Source organism: Chrysochloris asiatica, unplaced genomic scaffold (genome assembly GCF_000296735.1).
Source record: "Chrysochloris asiatica unplaced genomic scaffold, ChrAsi1.0 scaffold00004, whole genome shotgun sequence".
Classification (NCBI taxonomy): Eukaryota; Metazoa; Chordata; class Mammalia; order Afrosoricida; family Chrysochloridae; genus Chrysochloris; species Chrysochloris asiatica.
The window spans coordinates 47,415,618-47,422,339 of record NW_006408522.1 but is presented as its reverse complement, the minus strand read 5'-3'; the positions used below and the strand labels follow the sequence as shown (position 1 = coordinate 47,422,339).

The 6,722-nt window shown below is 40.3% G+C and overlaps 1 pseudogene; it reads left to right on the top strand.

Moving 5' to 3' along the window:
• The first annotated feature begins 1,457 nt into the window (after window positions 1–1,457).
• Window positions 1,458–2,479, top strand: LOC102817300 (annotated as a pseudogene).
• The last annotated feature ends 4,243 nt before the right edge of the window (window positions 2,480–6,722 follow it).

The following is a 6,722-nucleotide window of genomic DNA, read 5'->3' as shown; positions in this document are numbered from 1 at the left end:
ACAACAGAACAAAGCATTACCTGGTCCTGAGAAATCCTTACAATTGTTACACTTGAGCCCATTACTGCTGCCACTGTGCCAATTCATCTTGTTGGGCCTTCCTCTATTTCACTGAACCTCCACTCTACTAAGCATGATGTCCTTCTCAAGGGACAGGTCCTTCCTGATAATATGTCCAAAGTATGAGAGACAAAGTCTCACCAAACTGACTTCTTAGGAACATTCTGGCTGTACTGCTTCCAACAAAGATTTGTTTGTTCTGGCAGTCCATGGTACTTTCAATATTCTTTTCCAACACCACAACTCAAATGCATCAATTTTTCTATGGTCTTCCTTATTCATTGTCCAACTTTCACATGACTATGATACTATTAAAAATACCATGACTTGGATCAAGTGCACATTAATCCTCAAACAGATATCAATGGTCTTTAACACTTTAAAGAGGTCTTCTACAGCCGAGTTGCTTACTGCAATGTGATTTCTTGACTACTGCTTCCATAAGTTTTGATAATGCTCCCAAGCAAAATGTAGTTTGACAACTTCAACATCTTTGACAACTTCAATATTTTCCCACTTACCATGATGTTACTGCTTGATCCAATTGTGAGGATTTTTGCCTTCTTTACACTTAGATTCAATCCATACAGAAGGGTGTGGTCTTTGATCTTTATCCGTATTTTAAGTTCTTTTCATTTTTAGGAAGCATGGTTGCATTATCTGCATATGCTGTTGTTGTTAAGGGCTGTCGAGTCGGTTCTGACCCATAGCGACTCTGTATAGAGTTTCGAGGCTGTAGATCTTTACAGGAGCAGAGAACCACATCTTTCTCCCACAGAACCACTGGTAGTATCGAACTGCTGACCTTGAGGTTAGCAGCCCAACTTGTAACCACTACGCTACCAGAGCTCCTATCATCTGCATATAGTAGTTTGTTCATCAGTCTTCTTCCAAACCTAATGTCATCTTCTTTATGTAATACAGCTTCTGGGATTATTTGCTCAGCATACATACTGGATATATATAACGAAAGAATATACCCGGGAGCACACCTTTCCTACTTTTAAACCATTTGGTATGTCTTAGTTGTTTGAGCCACTGCCTCTTGGTCTATGTACAGTTTCCTCATAAGCACTCACTATAAAGTATTCTGGAACACCCATTATTTGCAATGTTGTCTAAAGCTTGTCATGATCCACACAGTCAAAAACATTTAGATACTCAATAAAGCACAAGTAAACATCTTTCTGGTTTTCTCTTCAGCCAAGATCCATATGATATCCCTTGTAACATGTCCTTAACTGAATCCAGCTTGAACCTCTGGCAGTTCCCTGTCAATGTACTGTTACAGCCATTGTTGAATTATCTTTAAAAAATTTTTACTTGCCCTCTGCTTCTCCCCATTCAACAGGCAGCCGCAGCTTCTCTTGCAATACCAGCCACATCCCTGAGACAGGATGGTGAAGGTCGGAGTCAACGGATTTGGCCGTATTGGGAACCTGGTCACCAGGGCTGCTGTTAACTCTGGCAAAGTGGAGGTTGTTGCCATCAATGCCCCTTTCATTGACCTCAACTACATGGTATACTGTTCCAGTATGATTCCACCCATGGCAAGTTCAATGGCACTGTCAAGGCTGAGAACGGGAAACTTATCATCAATGGGAAACCATCTCTATCTTCCAGGAGCGAGATCCCACCAACATCAAGTGGGGTGATGCTGGTGCTGAATATGTTGTAGAGTCCACCTGTGTCTTCACAACCCTGGAAAAGGCTGGGGCTCACTTGAAGGGTGGCCGGGGCTCACTTGAAGGGTGGTGCCAAAAGGGTAATCATCTCTGCACTTTCTGCTGATGCCCCCATGTTTGTGATGGGCATGAATCATGAGAAGTATGACAAGTCCCTCAATATTGTCAGCAATGCCTTCTGCACCACCAACTGTTTGCCCCCCGCAGCCAAGGTCATCCATGATAATTTTGGCATCATGGAGGGACTTATTACCACAATCCATGCTATCACTGCCACCCAGAAGACTGTGGATGGCCTCTCTGGGAAACCGTGGCATGATGGCTGTGGGGCTGCCCAGAATATCATCCCTGAATCTACTGGTGCTGCCAAGGCTGTGCTCAAGGTCATCCCTGAACTGAATGGGAAACTCACAGGCATGACCTTCCGTGTCCCTACTCTTAACGTGTCTGTCGTGGACCTGACCTGCTGCTTGGAGAAAGCTGCCAAATATGATGACATCAAGAAGGTGGTGAAGCAGACATCAGATGAACCCCTACAAGGCATCCTGTGTTACATTGAAGACCAGGTCGTCTCCTGTAACTTTAACAGTGACACTCACTCTTCCACCTTTGATGCTAGGGCTGGCATTGCCCTCAATGACCACGTTGTCAAGCTCATTTCTTGGTATGACAATGAATTCGGCTATAGCAACATGGTTGTGGATCTTATGGTCCACATGTCCTCCAAAGAATAAGAGCCCCCGGACCACCAGCCCCAGAAACAGCACTAGATGAAGAGAGAGGCCTCAGCTGCTGGGAGTCCTTACCCCAACTCTAATCCCCCTACACACTGAGAAGCTCCCATCCTCAGTTTCCATCCAGACCCCCTGGAGAACGGAAGGGGCTTAGAGAGCCCAGTCTTGTCATGTACCATCAATAACGTACACTATCCAGGCCCCCCCCCCCCAAGAAAAAAAGATTTACTTGCATGTGATAGTAATGATAATTGTTCAATGATTCCCACATTTCATTGGGTCATATCTTTGGATCAGTTGGCTAGGTAACTGTCTTCCAAATTTCTTGACATACATGAATGAGTCCCTCCAGTTCTGCATTAGGTTTCTACAAGATTTCTATTTGAATTCCATCAATTCCTGAATCCTTGTTCTTTGCCAATGCCTCCAGTGCACCTTAGACTTCTTCCTTTAGTATAATTGGCTCTTGATCTTATACTACCTTATGAAATGGTTGATCATCCACCAATTCTTTTTGGTATACTGACTGTGTATTCCTTCTATCTTCTTTTGATGCTTTCTTGTTGTTGTTGTTGTTGTTAAGTGCCGTCGAGTCGGTTTCGACCCATAGCGACCCTGAATAGGGTTTCTGAGGCTGTAAATCTTTACGGGAGCAGATCGCCTCATCTTTCTCCCGCGGAGCAGCTGGTAGTTTCGAACTGCTGACCTTCCGGTTCGCAGCCCAATTCGTAACCACTATGCTACCAGAGCTCCTTTTGATGCTTTCTACATCATTCAATATTTTGCCCATAGAATCCTTCAATATTTCAAATAGAGAACGGAACTTTTTTTTCAGTTCCCTCAGCTTGAGAAATGCTGAACATGTTCTACCTTTTCAGTTTTCTAACTCCAGGTCTTTGCACAGTTCATAACAATATTTGGCTTTGTCTTCTCAAGCTGCCCTTTGACATTTTCTGTTCAGTTGTTTTATATCACTTCTTCCATTTGCTTTAGCATTTCTATGCTGAAGAGCAAGTTTCAGTCTCATCTGACATCGATTTTGGTCTTTTCCTTCTTTCTTTTCTTAATGACCTTTTGCTTTCTTTCTGTATGCTGTTCTTGATGTCATCTAACAACTCATATGGTTTTCGGTTATTAGCATTTATTGCATCAAATCTATTTTTGAGATGATCTCACATTTCAGTGGGATGTGTTCAAGGTCATATTTTGGCTCTCGTGGATTGTTTTCATTTTCATCAGCTTCTGCCTTAACTTGCATATGAGCAATTGGTGGTGTGTTTCACTAGCTGACCCGTATCTTGTTCTCCCTGCTGGTATAGAATTTTTCCAATGTCTTAGCATCATTTCTATCAACAAGGCCATATTTTCCAACTACTAATCTTTTTGTTTTCAACTTTTGCATTTCAATCACCATTAATTATCAATACATCTTGATTACATGTTCAATCAATATTAGACTGAAAAAAAAAAAGGTAGAATTCTTCAACTCCATAATCACTGTCTTCAGTGGTCATTGTATAAATTTGACTAATAGTAGTATTAACTGGTCTTCCTTGTAGGTATATAGAGATTATCCTATCACAGAGAGCATTACACTTCAAGCTAGATCTTGAAATGTTCTTCTTGATGATGAATGTGACATCATTCCTCTTCAGTTTGTTATTCCTGGCATAGTAAACCATATGATAGTCAGATTCAAAATGGTCAATACCAGCCCTTTTCAACTCACTAATGCCTAGGATATCAACATTCATGCATTCCATTTCATTTTTGACAACTTCAAATTTTCCTAGATTTTTACTTTGTACATTCTATATTCCTATTATTTATGGATGTTTGTAGCTGTTTATCCTCACTTTGAGGTGTACCCCTTCAGCAAACGTAGGTCTTACAAGCTTTATTCCATTCATGCCATCACTATCGACTCTACTTTGAGGAGGCAGCTCTTCTGAAATCATATTCTGAGTGCCTTCTAACCTGAGGGACTCATCTTCCAACACTGTATCTGACGATAGTCTGGTGCTCATCATCAAGTTTCAATGGTCAATATTATGGTGCTATCTGATACTCGTTCACTGCTACTAATACGTTTTTCAGTGACTGAACATTCAGAAGGCATTGGCAAAGAATAAGACTCTGGGGATTGATGAAATCTAAATTGAAATCTTTCAACAAACTGAGGCAGCACCGGAAGCACTCACTCATCCACGCCAAAAAATTTGGAAGACAATTACCAAGCCAACTGACTAAAAGAGAATCATATTTGTGCCCATTCTAAAGAGAAGTGACTCAAGAGAATACAAAAGTCATCAGACAATATCACTAATATCTCATAAAAGCAAAAGTTTGCTAAAGAGAATCCAACTACATTGACAGAGAACTGCCAGAGGCTCAAGCTGGATTCAGATGGTTATCATTGTTGATGTCAGACTGATCTTGGCTGAAAGCACAGAATACCAGAGAGATGTTTACTTATGCTTTATTGACTATGCAAGGGGACTTTCAATTGTGTGGATAATGATAAGCTATAGACAACAATTTGGAGAATGAGTATTCCGGAACACTTAATTGTGCTTATGAAGGAGGCAGTTTGAACAGAACAAGGAAACACTGAATGGTTTAAAATTAGAAAGATATTTTTATGACTGAGAGAAATAAAGATTTTATAAATAAGACATTAACCACTTTAACATTAATTCAATATTCTATACAAATGGGCCAGCTAAGCACAAAATTAAGTATTTCTACAAGTCCTGGTGTGGCGCTGTGGGCTAATGCTCCAGACTAAATCCATTTGAATTGCTAGGTTGGTAGTTCAAGCTCACCAGCCACTCCTTGGAAACCCTATCCAGGGTCACTATGGGTCAGAACCGACTCGATGGCACTTAACAACAACAAAAACACGTATTAAAAGAAACCATTAAGAAAATAAAAAGGTAAGTTACAGATAAGAAAGTAATTAATGTAATACATGTAGCCAGCAAACAAATACTTTATACAAAATGTAAGTAACTACATGTCAATAAGAATGTACACATGACACAAATAACACTTTGAATGAACACTTTATGAAAGACATTTCCAAGTAGCAATCAAACATATGAAAAGTTAGTCTGCATTATGAATCATCATGAACAAGCAAATTAAACTGCAATTAGATACAACTACATATCACTGGGAAGTCCTGGTGCAATGTTGTAGGATAAGCACTGGACTGCTAACTACAAGGTTGGTGATTCAAACCCACCAGCCACTCTTTGGAAACTCTGTACAGGATGGCTATGAGTCAGAAACTAAATGACATTTAACAACAACACATCATAAGCACAATGGCTAAAGTAAAATATTAAATAGCTGTTTAAAAATAATTGTGGAAGATGTGGAGTAACTGACACTTACATTGCTGTTGAGATTGCATACTAGTACAATCACATCTGAAGAAGGATTGGTAGTATTTTTTTTAAGTTAAGCATACACTTACCATGGGACGAAGAACTTCCACCCAACATAAAATAGTGCCTGTGCCCATGGGACGGGGGAGTACAAGAATGTTTATAGCCACTTTATTTGTATTAGTCAAAATTAGAAGCAACTCAAAATGTCCAACAATATTAGACTGGGTACATAAATTATGGCAAATTCATACAATGGAAGCAATAATAAAGCATTTTAACAAGAACAACAAAAACGTACAAACATCGTTACACGCAATACCAAGAATAAATTTCACAGACATAACATCAAGGGAAAGTAGTCAAACACACAAACACAGCAAGTTTATAGCATCCAATCCATTTATAAAGTTCATATGCAGACAAAACTGTTGTTGTTGTTAAGTGCTGTTGAGTCGGTTCTGACCTATAACAACCCTGTATAGGGTTTCCAAGGAGCAGCTGGTGAGCTAGACCCACCGACCTTGCAATTCAAATGATTTTGCAGTCTGGAGCATTAGCTCACAGCGCCACACCAGGACTCTCAGACAAAACTAACAAAAGCTAATATATTGTTGCTGCTAACTACCATAGAGTTGGTTCCAACTCAGTGCAATGCTGAATAGGGTTTCCAAGGAGTAAGGGGTGGGTTTGAACCACTGATCTGGCTGTTAGCAGTCCAGTGCTTATCCTTCAGCATCATACCAGTACTCCATAAAGTTTCCTATATATGGAGCCCTGGTGTGGCACTGTAGGATAAGCACTGCATTGCTAATCACTAGGTCAGTAGTTCAAATCCACCAGCCACTCCT